Source organism: Mobula birostris, chromosome X (genome assembly GCF_030028105.1).
Source record: "Mobula birostris isolate sMobBir1 chromosome X, sMobBir1.hap1, whole genome shotgun sequence".
NCBI classification, from domain to species: Eukaryota; Metazoa; Chordata; class Chondrichthyes; order Myliobatiformes; family Myliobatidae; genus Mobula; species Mobula birostris.
The window spans coordinates 50,135,394-50,161,739 of NC_092402.1; the positions used below are offsets into that span (position 1 = coordinate 50,135,394).

At 39.1% G+C, this 26,346-nt stretch overlaps 1 protein-coding gene across 1 annotated transcript in view; it reads right to left on the reverse strand.

The window, feature by feature from the left end:
• The window catches only part of LOC140191505 (signal transducer and activator of transcription 5B-like), a 157,244-nt gene extending 136,858 nt beyond the window's left edge, over positions 1–20,386 (reverse strand). The window contains exons 1-2 of the mRNA XM_072248958.1: positions 20,078–20,386; positions 2,972–3,042 (exon numbers count right to left, since the gene is read on the reverse strand). The gene's annotated coding sequence lies outside the window, so the exon portion shown is untranslated. The remainder of the gene's footprint in view (positions 1–2,971; positions 3,043–20,077) is intronic.
• Positions 20,387–26,346: the final 5,960 nt, after the last annotated feature.

The following is a 26,346-nucleotide window of genomic DNA, read 5'->3' on the forward strand; positions in this document are numbered from 1 at the left end:
ATCATACAGTAAAACATTTTCAGCAGAACTGGTATTTCAGTATTCTCATGCAAATCACACTTCATCATGAAGAAATCTCAGAGAGGGTAAAAAAAAAGGGAATTCAAACTACTTTGTAGCATGTTTAGAACATTTTTTCTTCGGTAAACAGTTTAAATATTGCAAACTTCAACATAAAATACAGAATTAGCAAATAAAAAAAAGCATCAATCATTGATACATGTTGCTACATGCAAGAATTTTGAAGCCGAGTGAAACCATAATTAAAACAAGTACTGTACAATGGATTCCAGTTAATCAGGACACATTGGGACCAGTACATTTTGGCCCAATTCAGCATCTGTCCCAATTAGCTAATTTCATGGAAATAGTTAAAAAGGTATAAAAAAACACAAACTACTGTTGAACTGAGTGACAAATTATAAATTTAAATGAAATACATAACAAATTATAACACTACCAAAACTACGACAGGACTATAAAACTGTATATTAGTTCCTAACAGTTATCATTGGAGGTATTCATCCAGTGTACACCGCTGTGGTCTTTTGATTGATTGTAAATAAACAAAAGCAGCGAAGTCACTTAGTGCAGATAATAGTCTGCCTTCATACAATGCTTTTGGTGATTGCAACTTCCAAAACTTCATTGTCATTGTAATATTCAAGACGATTGTTGATACCTTCAAATCCTTTGTAGTTCGTAACTTGTTGAAGTAGTGAAATCATTTCATTTTCACTTCCAGCTATTTCTGGCATCTCCAAGTTTGAAGGCTTGAAACCTCAGTGAGCAAAATGGTTCTGAATTGTCTTACCACTTATTTCTCAGCAACTAAAAATCACTGCTTTTTGAGCACATACACACGCAACTGACACTATTTTAAAACTGCTTGCTATAAGTACATTGTAGTGTCTAACAGCCACACATGCACACGACTGAAGCTAGTTAGAAACTGTTCGGCAATCAGTTTACTGTCCCAATTAAGTGGCATAGTGTCCCAAATGAACGATGGGAACCCCGGCAATTTTCTCACCTTGTTTTTGTTCTTTAAGTGTTGTCCCAAATAAGCAGATGCCACAATTAACCAATGAGCCAATTAACTGGAATCCACTGTATTTGAAAAAAGTTATTAAAAAAACAAATGACAGGGCAAATGATCGACTCATTATGTCTTATTACCATAGGATACAGTGTGTTACAACAATATTGTTTCTTGGCACCAATCCAACTTCTAACAACGTCAACAAATTGAAAGTACATAAATCAAAACTGTAAAAGGATGGGATTAACAAACTAGAAACCAAATTTTAACAGTACTAACAGTGAAAATATGAACTAAGATTAAAATCAAACTGCCACATGAACCCTTGATCAGGAGATGTCTGCAGTTGATCCCCATGGTAACCTTGGCCTTGCCCTATTGCAAATATCCCTTTACCCTTTATTCTCTTTGCCAGTTCTGGTCAATGGACTTTGGCCTGAAATGCTATGTCTATTGTGTTTTTTATAGATGCTGCCTGACGTCCTACATGTTTCTGACATTTTCTGTTTTTTTAAAAATTTGATTTCCAGCACCTGCAAATGTTTTGATTTTCATGGTCATCAACTTGACCATGCCATCTTCATGTGGTGTCGCCTCTCTCATTGTGTCAATCACAAAGAGGCCTACCAGGGATCTCCATCCACAATCCTACTTCCTTGTATATCCTTCCAAAAAAAGCTCTTCTGCATTTGCGGTTTAATTTATTTGTTTCACTCACTGCTGTCATCTTCAACCTCCCACCATTGCCCCATTAGTCAATTAATTTTTCCTGACTTCCACCCTATGACAGACTTTCTCTTCCTTTTCTCTACATTTTAAACTCTGTCCGTTTTTAGCTTTTCCCAGTTCAGTTGAAATGTCATTGACCTAAAGCATTAACTCAGTTTCTCGTCATCAATCATGCCTGCATTTCTGAGTATTTTCAGCATTTTCCATTTTGTTCTCTTCCTGTTATAAACTGACAATAACCATACTCCCTTCACACACATCATCCATCTTTCTAAAAAGCACCAGAGATGATTCCATTCTTGAAAACCATCGTTTCATTTTCAGCCTCACTTACTTCTCCAAAGTCCTTCAACAAAACTGCAGCTTCTAACTTCCAAAAATCAAATGCAACTTGTGTGAATTCCTTTGATCAGGTCTCTCCCTCTGCTAAAGCACAGAAAAGCATGGAAACGACTCTGTTTAATGTAATTAATGAAATTTTAATCCATTCCCCTTTGTCCTTCCCAACCTGTCTACAGTCTTTAATACTGTTGAGCACACATCTATTTCCAAAACACTTGGCCATCATCCCGCTGGGTAAGGCTGCACTCATCCAGACAGTCTTGGTGATGGTGCAGATTCCCCAACTGAAATATATATTTCTTCATCAAGCACAGGGAAGTTGCAACACTATGCTTGTTTCAGATGATTTCCTGGAATGAGAATAATGGTCAAAGAGCAGTTTCTGATGGTCCAGATTACAGAGTTTGTGATGGTCCAGTGGGGAGTCAGATTTGAATACGCTTTGACTATTTCAGTCTTCCAATGACTACTAAATGAAAAATGAACCTAAGTGTTGAAAACAGTAGTCAGCAGCAGATACTCGTTCTACTCTAGAAATGTGTCCTTGCTATATTGGTAAAGTTTTCCATACAAATATCAACAGTGTAAATGTCTTAATCAAGCACTAGATCGCCAAGTTTTGTATACAAAGGAAGCAAAGTTCATTTGAAACCCCTACCAATAATTATTTCTGAATGAGTACAACAAGCAATTACTATTCTGAAGTAGAAACTAGTGCTCTTTCTTTAACTTGCTCTGTAATGGAGTTGAAAGGAACAGGAACATTGCTCCCAGATGAACAATGAATTTGTAAATCACTGCCACATCTCATTTTGATTGACTTTCTCTACCACCCACTACCCCTCAGACAGCACTTACCGTAAATTAGCTGTTCCGCATTCTACTCAAGATCAGCAAGTTCCCTCTGGCACTGTGGGCAGTGTCCACATCTGACAGGAAATAAACAAATGAGGCTGGTGGGACCAATTTCACATGATCCTGTCCCTGTCATTAGGCATATGCAACATGCAATGAATGACAAACACGCCCAATTTGAGCACAATCTGATTTTAGTGGTTTTAATCTCTGAAGCCTTAGATGAAATTCATCCTAAACTCCTCTCCCTTCATGGCTATAAAGGTTCTACATAACTGTATGATGCAGTATAAATGGAGCTCAATTTACAAATCCACACAACAAAATTGTCTATCTTCTAGTATTGTCTATTTCCATTACAGCATTACAGCTATTACTTAACAAGTACAATTGTTAATGATACCAATACTTAGTATTTGATTTTGTGCATCTCTGTGTGCTAGTACAATATTTCTGTGAAACAATACAGGACAGTCTGTTTACTCTGGTTCAAATTAATTACCTCTTTTTGAAAATTGTAACTTTCTAAGAAGTCTGATTTCATCCAAGACTAAAAACTTTACACCCAGGCCATGCAACACACACACAAAATGCTGGAGGAACTCAGCAGGCCAGGCAGCACCTATAGAAAAAAATATAGTCGATGTTTCGGGCAGAGACCCTTCAGCAGGACCCTTATACCCAGGCCATGCTCTTTTCTCACTGCTGCCGTCAGGTAGGAGGTACGAGAGCCTCAGGACTTACACCACCAGGTTCAAGAACAGTTACCATCCCTCAACCATCTGGCTCTTGAACAAAAGGTGATAACTACACTAATTTAAGGACTCTGTTATATTGTTATTTCATGCTTGTTATTTATTGCTATTTATTTATATTTGCATTTGCACAGTTTGTTGTTCATTGATCCTGTTTAGAGTTACTGTTCTATAGATTTGCTAAGTATGCCTGCAGAAAAAGAATCTCATGTGGTGACATGTATGTACTCTGATAATAAATTTTACTTTGAACTTTGTACAGCAGATTAAATACAATATTGCAGATGCTGAAAGCCTTAAATAAAAACAGAAAGAGCTGGAAATACTGTGCAGGTCAAGCAACACTTGTAGAGAGAGAAAAAGACTTAATGACTGATCATTAGGACAATTCTTTTATTTCATTGTTTGCTGGAGTGGGGAATACAGGCTCCTCCTTCACTTTTCTTGCAATTCTGGACACAGAAAATGGCAGTCTTGTTTCACAGTCAACCATGGGCACTGCTAACAATTTATTACCTATCCTAAACGTCCTTGAGAAGATGATGTGGGCTGGCTTCTGGAACTGCTGCAGTCCTACTTGTGAAGATGTTCCAACAGCAGTATTGGTGAGGGAGTTCCAGGATTTAGACCCAATGATGAGGAAGGATTTCTCATACATTTCAAAACAGGAACAGTGTGTGACTCAAAGGAGAACCCAGATGGGGTAATGTTCTCGGTGACGGTAATGCCACTAAATGTCCAGGGTAGGTGGTTAGACTCTCTCTTGTTGGAATTGGTCACTGTCTGGCACTTAAATGGTATGAATCTTCTTACAACATACCTGAATGGTGTCCAAGTCTTACGTGCAAGTACGAGCAGATAGAATTGAAAGTAGTGTAGTCATCAGTGAATATCTCCACTTCTGACTTTGAAATGAAAATAATGTCATCAATGAACTATTTAAAGATTGTCGAGCCTAGGACACTGCCTGCGAAGCTCCTGCAGTGATATCCCAGGGCTGGAGTGATTGACTCTGACCCTAACACCCCATCCATTTTCCTTTGTGTAAGGTATGAATCCAATGGTGGAACATTTTCCCCTTCATGCCCACTGGCCATTTTTAATCAAGTCACCCTCACCTCACCTCTAGAACTCAGCTCTTTGGTCCATATCTACACGACGACTGTAATTAAATCTGGTTCTGGCGATGCCCATACTGAGCAAATGTGAGTAGGCTCTGCTTAATAGCACCGTGGATAAGGCTTCGATCATTTAATAACGATATTTATCAGGACCAGATTCAGCATGCTTTTGGTAAATGGGACAAAGCTACGCTATTTTCCATATTGTTGGGTTGCAACTATACTGGAACTGTTTGGCTAGAGGCACAACTAGTTCTGGAGCATAGGTCTGTCCAAGCCAGGAAGTAGTCTGGTCCAATACCCTTTGCTGTACCCAGACCTCTCAGCTATATTCACGGAAACCTAAGGTTTGCCCACTCAGCATTTCTGGCTAAACATTATTGCAATTGTTTCAATCTTGTTTTGGCACTTGCATGCTGAACCCCAACATTTTTCTCTCTATGCTTGACTAATCTCCTAATTTAGACACCAGTCCCTAATGTTTGAAAGGAGGATTTTTTCAAGACCAACTGGCGTGGGAATAACTTTGCCTTGACCAAGCCTAATGCAGATAGTCCATTGGTTTTATCCAGTTTTTGTTAGAATGTGTTGCATTGATACAATTGAATTTTAGACAACAATTAAAAATCAACCACTTGGTGCAGATCTGGAGACACTAACGTCAGATCGGGCAAAGATAGCAGATTTCCTTATAGGATATTGGTGATAACCATTACCGATAATAGTTTTCCTTATTCCAGGATTTATTTCACCACTTGAACTTAAATTCTCCCACTGAAGTTATGGGATTTGAATTTGTCTCTGTATTGTTAGTCCAGTAAATGAACTGCACCGACATTCTTGCTTTTGCTGTCACTCTGAATTCTCTTCCTTGATTCTAAATCTCTGAATACCATCCTACACAATCTACTTCCCTCCTCACCATATTGCAAGAAAGAGTTGCACTTTAAACTTATTTGTAGATATAAACCCAGGAATCTCTCTATTTTTCAGTTTTCCATAATCTATTCAGCATTTACAACCCAAATGATCATCAAATAACTTGTTTCCCCTCTTATTTTCAAACCTTGGGGGCTCGTGTAACACAATCATTAGTCCTTTAACTACATGACCTGAGAGCACTATAGTTGCAGGAAAATCTTTCTGCTTCTAATGTAGACTCTAAGGAAGCTCACCTATTCAAAAATATTTGCTTCAGGTGCCTAAAGGTGGTTCATCTACTAGCTTTGTACAATCACACAGAATACAAGGGGAGTCAGACCGCTTACAATAATTATTCTGTCCTAAACATGAATAATATGGTTTTAACCCAGGCTGTCCACCTTTATGTTAATCCTTTTTTAGAAAAACCGGCAAAATATTAGTAATGATGGAATTGTTTCTTCATAAAAGAAGAAACAAGGGACACGTTCGTTGGTAACAACAGAATCACGTTCAAGGCCCATGTTCTACAATCCCATTAACAGATGCCCATAGAAGTAAATTTTAATTTAGAAAATGTATCAAAGTTAGATAGTATCCCACTTACTGTATATGATTTTGTGTATTTTACAAAGTACTAAGAAATCTTGGAAATGCAACATTAAAACAAGGGTCAGTTTCTGTTTGTGGTCAGTGTTAATCATAGGCCTTTTCTTGTTTGATGTGCTATGTCACAAGCTGGGAAATTCCAGTTATTTGTTGATTTGTCACTAAGCAATTTAAATACAAGACTAGTCAAAATGTCAACTGGAGTGAAATTACACATTTTCCCCAGTTCACTGGCAAAAAAAAGGCAATAGTTATGTCTGAATGAGGCAAGCACTTTAATATCCTCCCCACCATTATCATCACATTGTAGAGAGAGAGGAACCAATGAGTAAGACCATCCATCAGCTCTCACTTTCCTACATAAAGCGGATCATAAATCCCTTTGGTTTTCGGGGAATGTTTCCTTTCACTAGCTTTAGCAATACCCTGTTATACCCCAAAGGTGCTCGCTCCAGTGGCATACTATACCACATCTAAGTGGCTACTCTCATGTCCTCTTCAATGCTGCCTACTTTCTAGCAGGAATCAATGGGAAATGATTAGGAGGAACAATGGCGCAATGAGGGAATTTGAAGCAGCACTGACAGATCTGGGATCACACCACAGAGCAACTTCCCAGTCCATTTTTTAAAAAAATTACACCTTTGTGAACCACGCTGTGACTTTTTTTTGAACAATACAGGAGCTTTGTAAAATTCATGACTCAGGTTCAAATTAGGTAAATAGGTCTCGCATACAGGCAGCCCCGCATTACAGTGGAGGGAGATGCATTCCTAGCAAATGGGTGATAATCACTGCTTTCCATAACATAGAGCCACATCATCTGTGAAGAAATGAAAATTGAAAAAAAGTGTTGATTTATTTGCTCTTTTTCCCTTCCCACACAAATTCCATGAGAGAGAATTGTACTCTGTATCTTAACATTGGTCAGTGACTTGTGAATTCTGTAAGGGTAAATTTTCATAATCCGAAGGGTCACAAAGCTAGGGTCATCTGCACTGAGCTGGATAATAGGGAAGTAGTCAACAGTCCCAACCACAAACCATACCAATCAAAAATACATCTTTTGCAAAGTTATAGTTGTTTGCTGAAAGCAACTTGTCACAACTTACACGTCCCCATTCACTAGCAGCCAAGAGTATGCAGCCACGTTTAAAATAAAATCCAGATACCCAACAGAGGAGCAAATGTCCCAAACAGTGCAAGTAAACAAATCTCCCATTCACAAAGAAGTATGATCAAAATTCTGTCATTCCTATACACACAAGATATAGAATCTGTCCAGCTCTCCTTTGCTCACACATTTTCAAACAAGGCACACAACTGAACACAAAAGGGTACATGAATGAGAAGTCTCACAACTATAATACCAATAATATTACTTTATTTGTTTCACTTTCTTCCAACCCCTCTCCTTAAAACTCTCCACTTCAATGAGCCTTCCTAATAGTCGTTATTCTGGAGTTATCTTTTTTTTTAAATTACACTTTTGGGAAGCTCCTAGTGAGATCAGTGTCGCTGAACAATTGTTAGTTGTTGAAAATGTTGAGTTTTATGGGTATTTTGAGCAAAACTGTGAAAAGCAAAAAAAAACTAAACTCCTGCCACAAGCAGTCACTTCCCTATTGAGGTCAACAACATGTTTAATCAGATGGAACTTTTTTTTCCACCTCCTTTTACCTCATATACTTTTAAATTCCTTGAATGCTAAGGAAAAATAATGTAAAACGCTGTACACATCTGAATAAAATCCTGCAAGGGATATCCAACAAACTCCTGTAAGGTGCATGATTTAAGACATCACTCAATAAAACAGCCATCGGCTCCCAAATTATTGCACTCAAAATGTCAGTGATTAAGTTCTTAGGTTTGGCTGCAGAACACTGAAACCACAGCATATTGTGATCAATAAATCATGAAACATTCTTACACTATTCATTTTATTGTCCAATTTACACTAAAATTAACACAATGTACTGCATACAATTTTACCAGGGAAACCTCCAGGACTTAATTATTTCCCCACAAGTTACAAAATAAACCAGATTACAATGCATTACTACATACACAAAATACTGGAGGAACTCAGCAGGCCAGACAACAGCTATGGAAAAATGTAAACAGTCGATGTTTCAGGCCAAGACCCTCCATCAGGCCCTGATGAAGGGTCTCGGCCTGAAACATCGACTGTTTACTCTTTTCCACAGATGTTGCCTGGCCTGCAGAGTTCCTCCAGCATTTCGTGTGTGTTGCCTTGGATTTCCAGCATCTGCAGATTTTCTTGTGTTTACAATGCATTACTTATGATTTTCTTCATAGCTCCCTAGATTTGCGTATTGTGCTTTGGATTAGAAAACAGAATGTGGATACCATAGGAGAAATTTGAGACTTGACAGAAAATGTAATTCTCGACGGTTTCTCATTTTTGTAAACCGATTGAGAGGTATGACGAGTCAATTACTTTATTATTTTAACAAACAAGATGGCAAAGGGATTTTTTCATGCTGTATTTCCTATTACACTATATCATTTAATATGAAAAAACAAAAGAAAGCTGTAGACCTCTCAATTTACCAGTGACAAAAAGCATTTGGTGAACTATGAGCTAATCAAGGATTAGTGATTCTTAGGTACTTTTGACCAGCTTTCAAAGCAACTCACTTTGCTCAGTCTGTATGGGTCAACACTGTTTAGTTGCTGCCACGTTATATACACAGGCTTAGAAATTACCTTGTACCAGCCTAACTCCGTGAACTGCAGCTGAAACAGAGAAGCTTAACATCTCATAAATATTGGAACATAAAGCTCAGGACACATACGGTCCTTTTAAGGACTGCTGGTTAGGCCATAGCTTAAAAGATATCCTCAACAGAGCAAGCCCAGCAGCAACCTGCTCAGTTTCAGAAATATACTGTAAAACAGCCAGTAGGGTTCTTATTTACAAATGCAAAGAAAAAAAATGGCAGATCTGATATTCATTATACACAGAACAGGTCGTTTTCCCTGCCAATCTGTATGCATTAAACCTAATCCACAATCAATCTAACCCTTTGTCCCTATACAGCCCATAAACCTCCAATTTTAGTTTATTTATGTGCCTATATAGGCATCTCTTAAAGGTCCCTGTTGTATCTATCTCTACCACCACCCCTGGCAGTGCGTCCCAGGCACCCACTAAAAAAAAAACTTACCTCTGATATCTCTCCTATATTTTCCTCTCCCACCTTAATTAGATGTCCTCCAGTATTGGCCATTGCTGCACTGGGAAAAAGGCACTGCCTGTCCACTCCATCTATGCCTCTCATAATCTTATACATCTCTATCAAATCACCGCTCATCCCCCTTCACTCCAAAGAGAAAAACCCTAAGCTCGCTCAACCTATCCTTATAAAACATATTCTCTAATCCAGGCAGCATCCTGGTAAATCTCCTCTGCACCCTCTCTAAAGCTCCACAACCTTCCTATAAAGAGGTGACCAGAAATGAACACAATATTCCAAGTGTGGTCTAATCACCTTGCAGTTCTTGACCTCAATCCCCTGACTAAAGGAAGGCTAACACTCCATATGCCTTCTTAATAACCCTATCAAATTGTGTGGCAACTCAGAGATCTGTGGATGCAAACACCAGGATCCCTGTTTCTTCACACTGCCAAAAATCCTGTCAGTAACCTTGTATTCTGCCTTCAAGATCAATCTTCCAATCACTTTACGCATTTCCAGATCAAACTCGATTTACCATTTCTCAGCCCAGCTCTACAACCTGTCAATGTTCTGTTGTAACCTATGACAACTTTCTATCTGCACTATCCATAACACCACCAACCTTTATGTCATCTGCAAATTTACTAACCCACCCTTCCATTTCCTCATCCAAATCATTGATGAAAATCACAAAGAGCAGGGGTTTCAGAACAGACCCTGTGGAACAGGAAGAAGAAATCAAAGGTCCGTAAGCCAGACTTCATCAGGGGATCAGAGGTGGAGAGGGTCAGTAATTTTAAATTCTTCAGTATTATCATTGCAGAGAATCTGCCCTGGGTTCAGCACATACAAATAAGGCAAATCAGAGCTTCTACTTTCTTAGAAATTTTCAAAGATTGGCATGTCATCTACAACTTTGACAAACTTCTATTGATGCATGGTGGAGAATATACTGACTGGTTGCATCACAGCCAGGTATGGAAACACCAATGGCCTTGAACAGAAAAACCTACAAAAAGTAGTGGAAACGGCCCAGTCCATTTACAGGTAAAGCTCTCCCCACCATTGAGCACATCTATAAGGAGCAGTGCCACAACAAAGCAGCATCCAACATCAAGGACTCCCACCATCCAGGCCATGCTCTCTTCTCACTGCTGCCATCTGGAAGAAGGTACAGGAGCCTCAGGACTCACACCACCAGGTTCAGGAACAGTTACTACCCCTCAACCATTGGGCTCTTGAACCAGAGAGGATAACTTCACTCACCCCAATACTGAACTGGTTCCTCAACCTATGGACTCACTTTCAAGGACTCTACAACTCATGTTATCAATATTATTATTTTGCTTTTCTTTTTGTAATCACATAACATATTGTCTTTTGCACATTTATTGTCTGTCCATATTTGTCTGTAGTTTTTCATTGATTCTATTGCCTTTCTTTGCACTTACAGTGAATGTTGGCAAGAAAATGAATTGCAGGGTAGTATATGGTGACATAGATGTACTTTGATAATAAATTTACCTTGAACTGTGAACTGGTCAATGACCTCCAAGCAGAATATGCCTCACCTACTATCACCCTCCGCCAATTCTGAATCAACACAGTCAAGTTTCCCTGGATCTCATGGCTCCTGACTTTCTGAATGAGTATACCTATCATGGGGAACCTTACTAAAATCTATATTACCCACATCCACCACTCTACCTTCATCAAATTATTTTGTCACCTCCTCAGAAAGTTCAATTAGAACGACTGTGGGGCTGTTCTTGCAGAAACATGGGGCTCCAGGACAACATCCATGTACCATCAATCTACACTCAAGTACTTGAGATATATTATTACTTCTTAGTTTTTCTTTTGTAACTGTATGATTTTCTGCTATCATAATTATACATGCTGTGTGCGATTGTTGATACTGTGTTGAAACAGAGGAACGCCATATTCATGTGTATGGTTAAACCTGAACTATCTTAAATTTAATGTAACGTAGATTCAACCACAATTAAGTTTTTTCATTTGTTCATGGGATATGAGAATCACTGGTGATCCCTAGATGATCACCCTTTCTTAATATCATCAAGAAAGCAGTACCGAGCAGTTATGATCAAGTCTGATCTCCATATTTTCAAAGGATTTAGAGGCGGTGAAGAATAAATGAAATGAAAGGTCATACCCATTATTAAAGATTGTGCACACTGGAGGTCAACTCTCTAAAATCAAGAAAACAGAGGGTGATGTTAATAGATGCCTTTAAAATTGTGGAAGGATTTTGATAGAGAAGTTATAGAGAAAATGTTTCTTGAGTGGGCTAGCACCGGGCACAGCTCAAGATCCAGGGCCAAGAATATAAGATAGTCACTAATTAATCCAGCTGGGAATTCAGGTCAAAGTTCCTCATTCAGAGACAGCAAGAAGAAGTGGAACTCACTCTTGCAGGGAATGGTTAAGGTGAACAGGAAGGCTATGCTTAAGGGGAAGCTGGATAAACACACGAGGTTAAAAAAAAAGTGGGAGGCGGCTCGATTGTCCAGCTTCCGTTCTGTAACTTGATATTACTTGATATCATTCTACACAAATGAGAAAGTAAAATGTTATCATGTGACTACAGAACTAATTTTACCAACTGATAAGATTCAGATACAAAGCTGCATGTTTTGTGTCACTGCAAAATGGTTTTCACATTGCATTAGAAAAAGGGAGTGGGGTAACTACAGCTGAACCAGCGGTAGTTTGCCATTTTTCTCTGGGTTTTTACTACCTCAAGAGGTACATTGAACGACTTTAATTTGCACCAGCACCATTAGAACTTCTTTAAACTTAAAAAATGAGCTGCAAGAGAGCATTTTACCACATTAAAAAGTAACTGCTAGGCAGCTATGACATTTACCTAAACTCTGGAATTCCAGAAATATCCATTATATCCTTCATTTCCCTAGGTCAGGGTTAGTTATAAAGTGCCACAGGTGAAACCACAGTCCATTCCAAACTACTTGCAACAAAAGCTTTCTTAATTGCTCACTATACACGCGTTATGGGTGTGAGCAGGAAACTTTTCTCACCACCACATGCATGCCCATGTCTCTCTATGACACACAATTGTCCATTTTATTTACTAGACTCCCACTTTTTAAAAAAACGTTATTCCCTTTTTCAATTCTTAACCAATTCCACACTCTTCCCCTCCCCCCCCATCATACTCCATCTGCTTTTCACTGCACCTCAGAGGCTTCTTTGCATAATTTTCACAGTTTAATTTCCAATCCAGTTTTATGAGCAAACTTGGATTCATATCCTCCTCCACACCCTTCTTCAACACTATTCTTATTAGTATGGTACCTTTAAAGCAGACAGGGACACTTCACATCCAAAACATCCATCAATACAAAGACCAAAAGGACTGAACCTTATTGTGCCTCATTATTTACAATGTATCACCCATTTATTCCTTCTCTGTAATTTCTGCCATTTATTAATCAATAATCCTATATCCAAACCAATCTGTTCCAGAGTAAAACACACACACACAAACAAACAATACTAGAGGAACTCAGCAGGTCAGGCAGCATCTATGGAGAGGAATAAACAGTCAATATTTTGAGCCGAGGTAAAATGGGGTAAGAAGCCAGAATAAGAAGATGGTGGTGAGGGCAGGGTGGGGGGGGGGGGGGAAGGAGGGAATGAGTACAAGCTGGCAGGTGATAGGTGAGACCAGGTGGGGCTGGGGGGGGAGGTGGGAGGTAAGAAGCTGGGAAGTGATGGGTAAAAAAGGTAAAAGGCTGAAGAAGAAATCTGATCGGAGAGGAGAGTGGATTACTGTTCCAGTAACAGTTGTGACAATGCTATGCTCAGAGTTGAACACCTGTCAACTCTAGGAGGAAGAGCAGCTGAGAACGGTGCATTAGAATTCAAAATATATTTATTATCAAAGTACATATATGTCACCAAATACAACCTTGTGATTCATTTTCTTGTAGGCATACTCAATAAATCCACAGAATAACAACCATAACAGAATCAATGAGACCGCCCAACTTGGACATTCAACCAGAGGGCAGAAAACAAACAGTGCAAATGCAAAAAGAAATGATAATGATAATAAATAAATAAGCAATAAATATCAAGAACATGAGATGAAGATTTCTTGAAAGTGAGTCCATAGCTGTGGGAATATTTCAATGATGGGGCAAGTAAAGTCATCCCCTTTGATTCAAAATCCTGATGCTTGAGGGGTAATAACCATTTCTGAACTTGGTAGTGTGAGTCCTGAGGCTCCTGCACCACCTTCCTGATGGCAGCAGCGATAAGAGAGCATGACCTGGGTGGTGGAATTCCCTGATAATGGATGTTGCTTTCCTGTGACAATGCTCTATGTAGATGTGCTCAGTGGTTGGGAGAGCTTTACCCGTGATGGATTGGGTTGTATCCACTACTTTCTGTCGGATTTTCCATTCAAGGTCATTGGTGTTTCTATACCAGGCTGTGATGCAACCAGTCAGTATACTTCTCACCACACATCTATAGAAGTTTGTCAAAGTTTTAGATGTCATGCTGCATCTCTGTAAACTCCTAACTCTGCAAATTCTAGCCTTTTGACAGGTTTACATTGATAATTTTAATGTTTGTATCCAAAATGGGCTTTAACTTACTCCAAACACTTAAAAAGAGAGAAACTCATTTTAAAGCACTACCCAAAGTAAACATTTTTTGATAGAGATCAATGAGTTATGAATTCAGTCTAACTGTATTAGTTATCATGTATTGTAATACTCCATTGTTCCCAGTCCTGCATTTGCTACTAGAATTGGTTTATTATTGTCACATGTACTGTGATACAGTGGAAAGCTTGCCTTGCATACTATTCATACAGAGCAGATCATTACACAGTGCATTGAGGTAGAACAAGGTAAAACAATAACAGAATGCAGAATAAAGTGTCACAGTTACAGAGAAAGCAGGTAAACAATAAGGTGCAAGATCATAATGTGGTACTGTAGGTTGTGAGGCCAAGGGTCCATCTTATTGTACAAGAGGCCCATTCAATAGTCTGATCACAGTGGGGTAGAATCTGTCCTTGAGCCTGGTGGTGTGTGCTTTCAGGCTTTTGTATCTTCTGTCCGATGGGAGGGGGGAGAAGGGAGAATGTCTGGGGTGGGTGGGGTCTCTGATTATGTTGGCTGCTTTACTGAGACAGCGAGAAGTGTAGACAAAGTCTGTGGAGGGGAAGTTGTTTTCCATGATGTGCTGAGCTGTGTCCACAACTCTCTGCAGTTCCTTGCAGTCACGGGCAGAGCAGTTGCTGTACCAAGCTGTGAGCTAGACAGAAGGCTTCCTATGGTGCATCAACAAAAATTGGTAAGAGTTGGCGGGGACACGCCAAATTTCTTTATTCTCCTGGGAAAGTTGATGAGCTTTCTTGGCCGTGACATCTACGTGGTTGGACCAGGACAGGCTAGTGATGAAGTTCACACCTAGGAACTTAAAGCTCTCAACCTCAACAGCACTGATGTAGACAGGAGAATATGCACCATCCCCTTCCTGAAGTCAATGAGCAGCTCTTCTGTTTTGCTGACATTGTGGGAACAGTTGTTGTCAAGACACCATGTCACTAAGCTCTCTATGTCCTTCTTGTACTCCAACTCATCGTTATTTGAGATTATGGTGGCATCATCTGCACAGCATCTAAGGATGCAGCCAGGGGCACTATCCAGGCCAGATGCTTTCTGTGGGTTCAATCTCCAGAAGACTGATCTTATGTTCGAAACAGTAACTTTGAGTTTAGGTGTACTGGAGACAGGGTGAGCAGTAAAATACCCATTCCTTTATATTTAAAACATGCATAGAAAGCATTAAGCTCAACCGGAAGCCGAATCTTGTTTTGTAGCCAGTTACAGCATGTAAGCCTTGCCACAACTGACAGTTGGTGTGGGGCTTTATTTTAGACTGCTGCTGTCTCTTAGCATCTGTGATAGATTATAGAGGCCGTATCTTGATTTTTTGTAAAGGTCAGGGTCACTTGAGTTGAATGCTGCAGACCTAGGCCTCAGTAGGGAGTGGATCCCTACTTTTTGCAACATAGGACCTGAACTTTACAGAATTATCCAACTGCCATGGGTACCTAGAATTAATTCCCTTTGCAGCTATCACAGTCAGACTACAAGCATCTTTAATGTAACAAGAAATATAAAAGGTCTTCACAGGGAGTGTTATCCAACAAAAATCAGAATCACATGTAACCTTAGTGCTCCAAGCCAAAAGGAAAATACCTATCAGTATTTCCATCTCCAAGTCTAGCTTGAAAAGTGGATATACGTAAACAATGGGATGTGTCAGAAAAGAGTCCACCCATGTCTATGTAGTCAAACATTCAACTGACAACCTCAATCTGGGTCAGTATTGTTATAAATGATGGCAGCTAGCTACTAAATGCGAAGTATATTTACTTGTATTGGGTGAGAGTATGCAAGCCATTTTCTGTTCAAATTAGCATGTGGGGCTCAATCATTGTTCAAAGTAAATTTATTATTGAAGTATATATACATCACAATATACCACCCTCAGATTCACTTTCTTACCGGCATTCACAGTAGAACAGAGAAATACAATAGAATCAATGAAAAACTACACACAAAGATTGACAAAACAACCAAAATGCAAAAGAAGATCATCTGTGCAAAAACAATAATAAATGGATATATAAATAATACTGAGAATACTGTTGTCACACCCACAGCCAAATCCAAGTAACCACTTCAGCTAGACTGCATCGCCCTTGATTAACACATTAAGAAGTTACTCGTAAGGGGATATAGGAGAGCAGATAATCAATACACACAAGAATATAACAACATAAAATAAAAACAGAAGTAGGCTATTTGGCCCCTCAAGTTTGCTCTATCATTCAACAAGATCACAGCTAATGACAGAATGCAAACCATAACCCTACCCGACAAGCCTACAACAAAGTCAATCTCAGTGAAGACAAGTGTCATATGCTGCATCATCACAGAAAGGTATTGGGGGTGATCTTTCTTCCCGCAATGTTGCACTTCACCTCCAACAAACTTCCTACAGAAGTGGAGATAATCTTCAGATCTAAGGGAAAAATGTTCAACCAACAGTAACTGTACTCCAGGACCAAAGTCACCTCAACCACAGTAGTCAAGTTGCAACATACAGATGGCACTTGCACACACTCAAAGGTTTAACACCAAAGCATTTATTGCTGCATTCACTGAAGCATACGAGAGGATGGGCCTTGCATTCAACATGAAGACAAAATTTGTCTACCAACCTACACCCCCAACCCATTGCCGCACACTATCATCCAATAATAAAGGTTTATGAAACTTTCACCAACATCAGAATCAAGTTTAATATCACTGGTATATGTCATAAAGTTTGTTATGTGGCAGCAGTACAGTAATGATAAATGATAAAACCAAATGATAAAACGTAATGATAAAACTAAATACTGTAAATTACAGTAAGTATATATAATGTTAAACTAAATAAGCAGCACAAAAAGAGATAAAAACTAGTGAGGTAGTTATCCCTGGAAGGGTCTCGGCCCGAAATGCCAACTGTACTCTTTTCCATAGATGCTGCTTGGCTTGCTGAGTTCTTCCAGCATCGTGTGTGTGTGTGTCGTGAGGCAGTGTTCATAGGTTCAATGTCCATTTAGAAATCTGATGGCAGAGCAGAAGAAGCTATTCCTGAATCGTTGAGTGTATGCCTTTAGGCTCCTGTACTTCCTCCCTGATGATAACAATGAGAAAGGGCATGCCCTGGGTGATGAGGTCCTTAATAATGGATGCCACCTTTGAGGCATCGCTCCTTGAAAATGTCCTGGATGATGGGGAGGCTCATGCCTAGGATTGAGTTGAATGAGTTTACAATAATGCAGCTAGTTAGAATAGTCTCCACAGTACATCTGCAGAAGTTTGCAAGTGTCTTTGCTGACATACCAAATCTCCTCAAACTCTGAATGAAATATAGTCACTGTTGTGCCTTCTTTGTAACTGCATTAATATGTTGGGTCCAGGATAGATCTTCAGAGATATTGACACCTAGTAACTTGAAATTGCCATCATCAGCAAGGTGCAAACACAGCTTTTGATTGATCGAAAAGAAAGGTGCTTGACAATCGAGGTATTAGACCTGGCTCAAAACTTGTGGTCAACTGGGCAGCAGTAATCCCTGTCCTCCCTGAGACAGAACTACCTATATCAGACATTTCAAGTTATTTGAAAGATAGCACTGATGCTGTCTCCACAAAATCCTCTAATTTCACTGGTTGGTTTGTAATAAATTATCAGTGTTCTGTCCCAGCACAGAGGCCCTAGTTACACTCAGTTGGCTAGTTGGACAGGCCACATCCCTTGCTTGGCAAACGCCAGACTCCCACAAGAGACACTCTATTACAGGTTCTGTCATGGATGAAAATTGTGAGGTTGACAGAAGATCAAATGTTATGCTCAATGCTTCCTTAGAACAAAGTGTAATATCCCCATGGATCCTTGAGAATCCCTGACCCATGACTATTTAAAATGGAGGTGGACTCTTGGATGGTACTGCAAACCTCAAATCCATGCATCAGGAGCTTGTGAAGTCCTGTGTAAATGGCAGATGGAATGCAAATTACCCACACATCTGTCCTATCACCCACCTCCATCTGTGAGGTATTTCTGCAGTTCCCACATTGGCCTTAACATTTACCTCAGAACTGAAAACCAAGGCAAGTCTTCAACAATTCCCACAGAGAAGCAGGAACCTCAAATACTCTCACTTCATATTCCTTAATTCCTTATATATCCAAAATTTTTTTCTGTTCTGAATGCAGTTCATGATTTAGCCTCTGCCACACTCTGAGATACAGAATTCCAAAGATTCACTCTCTCTTACTGAAATATGTTCTCCTTTCAGTTCTAAATCAGCCAAGGAGTCTAGACTCCTTAGTGCAGCATCCTCCTCCACACCTAATCTGTTGGACACTAAAGAATGTAGTATGTTCAATAAAATCACTCTGTAATTCATCTAAACTCTGGAGAACAGAATGCTAGAGACATAATCATAGAATACTACAGCACAAAATCAGGCCCTTTGGCCCATCTAGTTAATACCAAATCTACCTAGTTCCATCAACATGTACCTGGATCATAGCACTTCCATCAATGTAACTATCTAAATTTCTCTTAAATGTTGAAATTGAAGTTACATCCACCACTTCAGCTAGAAGTTTGTTTCATGCTTGCACCACCCTCTGAGTGAAGCAGTTCCCCTCATGTTCTTCTTAAACAGTTCATCTTTCACCCTTAACTCATGACCTCTAACTCCAGTCCCACACAACGTCAGTGGGAAAAAGCCTGCTTGCATTTACCCTATATACACCCTTCATAATTTTGTATACCTCTATCAAATCTCCTCCTCATTCTAGTCTTCTCAGTCTCTCAGATGAAACCTGCCATCCCACGGACCCACGTTATGCATCAAGTCTGTGTATAGAGTATTTACGTCAGTATAAGGCACCGCGTAAAGAGAAGACAACCCCTTACATAACACAGGAAAAGGACTAATACAATAATGAAAAGCATTCAATCTTTAATCATTCTCTGGATCTTGCGTAGCGTAATAAACTTCGTACTTGATTTTGAAAAATCTGTCACAGCCCCGACGCAACAATTGGTTAAACTCAACTCCAGCCATGCTGTTTGATTGACCCAAATAGGTAACTATTATAATTGGCAGTTAACAGAACCAATCGAAATGGACAATTCGCCAATTGGACAGGAAAAAAGTGCAGATGTTGAGATCTAGAGCAACAAGCAATCAGCTGGAATAACTCAGTGGATCGAGACGGATCTGTGGAGAGAAAGGAATTGTCGACGTTTTGGGTTGAGACCCATCACCTGGATAGCTGATAACAGGGTTTCGGCTCAAAACGTCGACAGTTCCTTTCGCTCCCAGATACTGCCTAACCCACCAAGTTCCTCCAGCAGATTATTTGATTCGCCAAACAGGTTAGGTTATCGTGTATGATGTTTTCCGATTGGCTGAGCAAGATATCCATCATTAGCATTTCACCCGGGATGGCTCGTTTCAACATCGAAAAACGACTGAACTAAAAACGCCCGAAAACTCCATTTGTTGAATCAAAAGAACATTGAACCTACAACACAAATCAACAGAATTCCCTCGGTTTAAAATAAACACTGTAACTGTGCATTTGTTTCTTCCTCCAAGACTAATTTCAATATTGAGCTAGTTTCATTTTTAAAACGTTGCTTGCGAATTGTTTCCGGCTAGTAGCCCACTACAACTCATGATTTTTTTTGGGAAAAACGAAGTTTGAATCTACGCTAATTAAAGGCCGTTGTGGTGAAAACAAGATACAAGTTATCTTTCTGTTACCTTCTTTCTCATCACCAATAGGTGAATTAAAATATTTTTTATAAATCACCTCAGCTCAAGTGAAACCTAGACGCAGTGCGATCCACTTACCTCACGCCAAAGGAACAGGTAAATTCTTTTCCATTTAACGTCTGTGTTTACAGATTCTACTCTCTGAGACTTGCTTCTTCTGTAGGGCGTCAGTCTTCGAAAACAATCTTTTCCTGCACGCCTCACGCCGTGTTTGCTATTTTGAGACTAAATGCTATCAGCGGATGAGACTGCCGCCCGGAACTCAAGAGGTTTCCGCCTGTGTGGCGCGAGTTCCTCCCTGTGACTGGAGTTCCTTTTCACTTTTTCTAGTGATTGGTTGAGGATCCAACGCCAAGACCACACGCTGCAACCAAAACAAACCATCGTCCGGTATAACACAGGCAAGAGTCCTTAGCCCGGTGTCGCTAGCAGGCTGCAGCGACAGTTAAATCTCATCATTTTGCTGAGCTGCTGTGAGTCCGGGACACGTTGAAACACATCGAAAAGCAAAATGAGCCGCAACCTGAAAACACTCGGCATCTGCAGGGAGATGACTTTTTCTCACAGATACTACCTGATCTGCTATGTATCCTGCGTTTTCTGATTTTATTTCGGTTGGGACAGATGTTTATTTTTCATCTTCGAAGATAGGAAGAGGATTTGAATGAAAGTGCAGAGGAGTCTCGTTCCAAGTATATACTGTAGGCTGCTGCTGCATATGAAATATTGTGGACAGGTCTGGTTAAGGAACTTATCTAAGGAGGGTTTGAATTGCGATAGAGGACATGCAACAACGGGTCACGAGGTTGACTCCCGAGAAGGTGGGTTTACCCATTGAGAAGAGATTATGCGGACTGGGCCTGTCCCCTCTTGAATTTAGAAGAATGCGGGAGATCTCACTAAAACATACAAAATATTAAACAGCTTCTGCTCTTATGCTTGGCTGAGATAAACAACTGAACAACATGTGGCCATGTCTCACAGGGTGTTAGTTTTAAACCAACTTATGTGAACTTTAACAGATGTAATAAAATATACTATGAAGAAAAAAATAAAAATTAAGAGGAAGTCCTAGAGAAGTACAGCACAGAAACAGATCCTTCAGCCCATCTAGTCCATACTGAAACATTTAAACTTCCTAATCCCATCTACCTGCACAGGGCCCTCCACACCCCTACTATCCATGTACCTATCCAAACTTATCTTAAACATGAAATCAAGCTTGCATGGACCACTTGTGCTGGCAGCTCATTCCACACTCTCACAGCCCTTTGAGTGAAGAAGTTTCCCCTCATGTTCCCCTTAAACATTTCACCTTTCATCCTTAAACCATGACCTCTGGTTGTAGTCCCACCCAACCTCAGTGAAAAAAAAGTGGCTTGTATTTACCCTCTCTAAACCCCTCATAATTTTGTATTATAGATTGAGCCAGAATTTCACAGAGTAAAGATGTTTAGTAAGGGTACATTTGGCTTAATGTGAAAACTCATAAGGAAAAGAGGGTTTTATAGAGAGCAAAGTTTTACACATAGAACTAAAAGAAATTGGAGATAAAAGGTTTACTAAAAGCTCCTTTTCATTTCACCTTCAACATACATGGTGATGTGTAATATCAAGTCTTGGGTTGGAAAGATAGAATCTGAGTTTATATACAAACCATGGTCAATTTTACATAAATCAGTACAGCACAGTACAAGCCCTTTGGCCACAAAATTTTGAAACTAAATTTCAGATGTTTTTATTATTGATACGGTTTTTTACTTTTATGCACACATGAAGATTTATATAACTCAGTATTTTGACTTTTGGTCATTGATCTGGGTTAGTGTTATTTTCTACCTTTAAAACAACAGGAGACTGCAGTAATTTCATTATTTCTCTAGTTTATCATGATCAGCATTTAACTGGTTTAGCTCAGCACATTATTTCATACATGTCAGGGAATAAGTTGCAGGTTTTATGTTATCAGGCAATGAGTTGCTGATGATCATCAATTCAGTAAAATTAATAGACAAATTAAGACAATAATAAATAATACTGTAAACTGATTATGTTGTTTTCCAACTTTGATCCATTAAAGTAAGGGCAGAAAGGGTGGATAATTTTTCTTCAAAAATATTCATTTTCTTTTCCACTCAAAACCCTTTACAAAGATCATAATTCTCCAACTCTCCCCAACTCTGTCTTTCATTAATCGGATTTGTCTTACAATATCTGGAACCAATATTCGTTGGATCAAAGAATCATTATTGTGTAAGCTGTGTGCTTTATGACGGAATAATATGAGACTTCAGTCCTCAGGGATTAACATTAATGTACCACTCAGCAATTTATTTTATATCTTACATGGGCAGTAAAGTGGCTGTGAAGTTTTGAATTCCAAAGTACTGGTTGGCATGGTACACAGAGGAGGCATTGATGTTCTGTTACATAAGTTCTCACCTTCTAGATATTACTGAAAATTGTGCTTCAATCTTCCACTACACCCACAGAAAATTAGTAACATTTCCCTTTAATAGCACAAAGGTTTCATGTTGGCATTGAGGTTTTATGTAATAGTGATAAATTTTAAAGCAAGAGATGCACAACAGGAAACCATATCAGATCCTGCAATTACAATACGTAAAAACAACAATTTCCAGTCATAGTGTGTGTTGATATAGAAAACATCCAAGTATTTTACAGAGCTGTAATAAAAAAAGGACACAAACCAAAAAACTATTAGGAAAATTTAAGGAGAGTAAAATGGAAAATTAAAACAGTTTAGCATGGAGACTAGGCAGCCAAAGACAAGGCCAACAATAGAGGAACAAAAGTAGAGGGGATATACCAGTAGCTATAATTGAAGAAATGGAGATTTTGCAGTAGTGTCTAGAGCTGCAGGAGGTTACAGAGATAGGAAAGGCTTGAGGTATTTATGAATATGGGTTCACCTGAGAGTTGAGGAGAATGGCAAGGTTAACAATAATCTGGTTCAACACAAGATAGTGCCATGGAGGGAGATGTGGTCAATTATGTGCATACAAAGTGGCTTTGATTTTTCCATTACAAACAAAAAGAAGAATTGCAGTGGTAGGACAGGACTGAGTGTGTGCTTTTTGAGGAGGAGCTGACTGCAGGAAATTAGGGGTACAGTATCAATGCATATCAGATATCCCTGGTAAATTAGCCTGTTTGCTGTTGTGTGCTGGGGCAGCAGGCTGACGGTAGCAGACACCAACAGAATCAACAAACTCATTCGTAAGGCCAGTGATGTTGTGGGGATGGAACTGGACTCTCTGACGGTGGTGTCTGAAAAGAGGATGCTGTCTAAGTTGCATGCCATCTTGGACAATGTCTCCCATCCACTACATAATGTACTGGGTGGGCACAGGAGTACATTCAGCCAGAGACTCATTCCTCCGAGATGCAGCACAGAGCGACATAGGAAGTCATTCCTGCCTGTGGCCACCAAAATTTACAACTCCTCCCTTGGAGGGTCAGACACCCTGAGCCGATAGGCTGGTCCTTATTTCATAATTTCATAATTTACTGGCATAATTTACATATTACTATTTAACTATTTATGGTTCTATTACTATTTATTATTTATGGTGCAACTGTAACAAAAACCAATTTCCCCTGGGATCAATAAAGTATGACTATGACTACTATGACTATGACTATTTGTATCTACATCTTCAATGCACCTTATCATATTAAAATATCAATCTTCCTTCTCCAATGAAAGTAAGCTAAGCTCTGTGATGTTCTTTTACCATGTCATTACATACTCCACTGCTACATCAAAAGTAATTCTATCATTATTCCACCCCAACAACCCCCACCAACACTACACCCTCCTCAGCCCCTCCTCTCCACAGCCCCTCAGCACCCTTCACCCCGCCGTGCACTAACACTTTACACTCCTACACTGGCACCATCACTGACCTACTGTTTTCATTTGTCCTGCTGCTACCCAGCAGAGTTCCTCTTGTCAAGAGTTACTTTGTCACTTCATCACTTTCTGTCAGAGTCACCTTATGTTCAGATACTCCTGCACCTAGCGTCACTTTATGTAAGTATAATCAGTGTATGAATATTAGCTTATGTTGTATATACGGCCACACTCACAGTTATCTGAACACTGTATTTCATAGGATTTCTTTCATATTTATATTTATTGTGTTTTCTGTTTTTTTATTGTGTTCCTTATGCTTAGAGTTTTTTTATGCTGCATTGGTTCTGGAGTAACAATCATTTCATTCTCCTTTACATTCGTATACTGGAGAATGACGATAAACAATCTTGAATCTTGAATTGCTGCAATTAATCAGTGCATTGCCAGCTACTTAATCTGTGAAGAGAACACTTAGGGTCTATACCTGAAAGATAACTTGTGCTTTCCCTCCACAGATAGTGACGACTGGTTGAGTGTTTCCAGCATGTCCTGTTTTTAACAATATTTTAAATATTTTCTGTTTTTATGTATGAAAAAAAATCCCACAATTAGATCACTTAAATCTGAGACTGTTGATAAGCAAATACAATGTATGAGGTGGTAGTTTTTATAAAATCGTGGTAGTTTTTATGAAATCAAATCAACTAGAAGACAGCCAAAGGAACTCACACAGAAGTGTTCTACTGGTTAATTGTATGGTGCTAGGAGGCACTTATTTTCTATAAACCTAAACAGTATCTTTTCTCTACAGTTACTACTGACCAACTGAGTGTTACCAGCATTTTATCTTTTTTTGTTTCAGATCCTAAGTATGTTCAATATTTACTTTATAAAATGAATCATGACTTATGCTAAAACTTCTGAAGAAATCCCCAAACTATGAAGTGTCTGGAACTTTTGAAGTAGTTGGGAGCATGTGTTCTTTTTGCCCTTTTGTGCTCAGAAAGCACATACTGTATATAATCTTGGTACTAATTGCTGATTATATTGCCATAAGCTTCCTCAAACAGCAAACTAAACTTTCCATCAGATTATATGATATAGGATATACAATACAAATCAGTTTACTAAAAGTAGACAGGGGCCAAAAAATCCATACAATTCATTTCGCTTGCTTATACTTAAATATACAAATTTAATCAAATCTTTTATCAATATTGGAACTTGGAACAGTGTCCTAAAGTAAGATTACAACAGAGCTTCAATCCTCTAACCCTCAGAATAAAAACAACTAACTGTGATGCGGGACTCATGAAACTGATAATCTTCTGATCTCCACCCAACTGCTAAACCCCAATGAATTTGCATAATTTACAAAGCCTTCCAATGTTTTTCTTTGAAAACAAAATAAGCACTCTATGTTAAGTTATTTTTACTTGCTTTGCAATCAAACTATATTTGCATAGAAATACTGAATATTCAGAGCAGGTGTAACGAGCTTAGACAGTTTTTTATCCAGTTGATAGCATTTATATCCCTTTGAATTGATATTCTTCTTGCCTAATAAATGTGTTTCAGCTCCAAGAAGGAGATAACAAATCATCTGTTACTCTGGGATTATCTCCCAGCATATACACTCAGCAGCCACTTTAATAATAACCTCCAGTACCTAATAAAGTGATCACTGAGTGTACGTTTGTGGGTTTTCTGGTGTTGTAGCCCATCCACTTCAAGGTTCGATGTGTTGTGTGTTCAGAAATGCTCTTCTGCACACCACTGTTGTAACGTGTGGTTATTTGAGTTACTGTCACCTTGAATCAGTCTAGCTTCTCTTATTAACAAGGCGGTTACGTCTACAGAACTGCCGCTCACTGGATATATTTTGTTTTTTTGTTTTTGCACCATTCTCTGTAAACTCTAGAGACTGTTGTGCGTGAAAATCCCAGGAGATCAGCAGTTTCTGAGATACTCAAACCACCCTGTCTGGTGCCAACAACATTCTACAGTCACAACCACTTAGATCATATTTCTTCCCCATTCTGGTGTTTGGTCTGAACAACTACTGAACTTCTTGACCATGCCTGCGTGCTTGTATGCATTGGCTGAATAGATATTTGCATTAACGAGCAGGTATACTGGTGTACCTAATAAAGTGGCCACTGAGTGTAGTATTTTAGTTTAAAGTGAACAACCAGCTCACATAAATCAACAGATATAAAAATATTAACTTAGGACATGAAAGGACTTCCTATTCAAAACAGTTCTTGGGTTTAAAGGCCAGGCTCTGAATGAGTTGATCTTAGGCAAGATGGTTTTAGGGATGTTTTCCTACTCCACAGCAGTGAGCACATAAGAAAAGTATTTTGTTGACTGTAAAGTACTTTAAGATGAACAGAGGTTTTGATGGGTATTGATCTCAATCTGCAACCTGCAGCGTTTTTAGGCTACTGAGGGGAAATCAACCTGA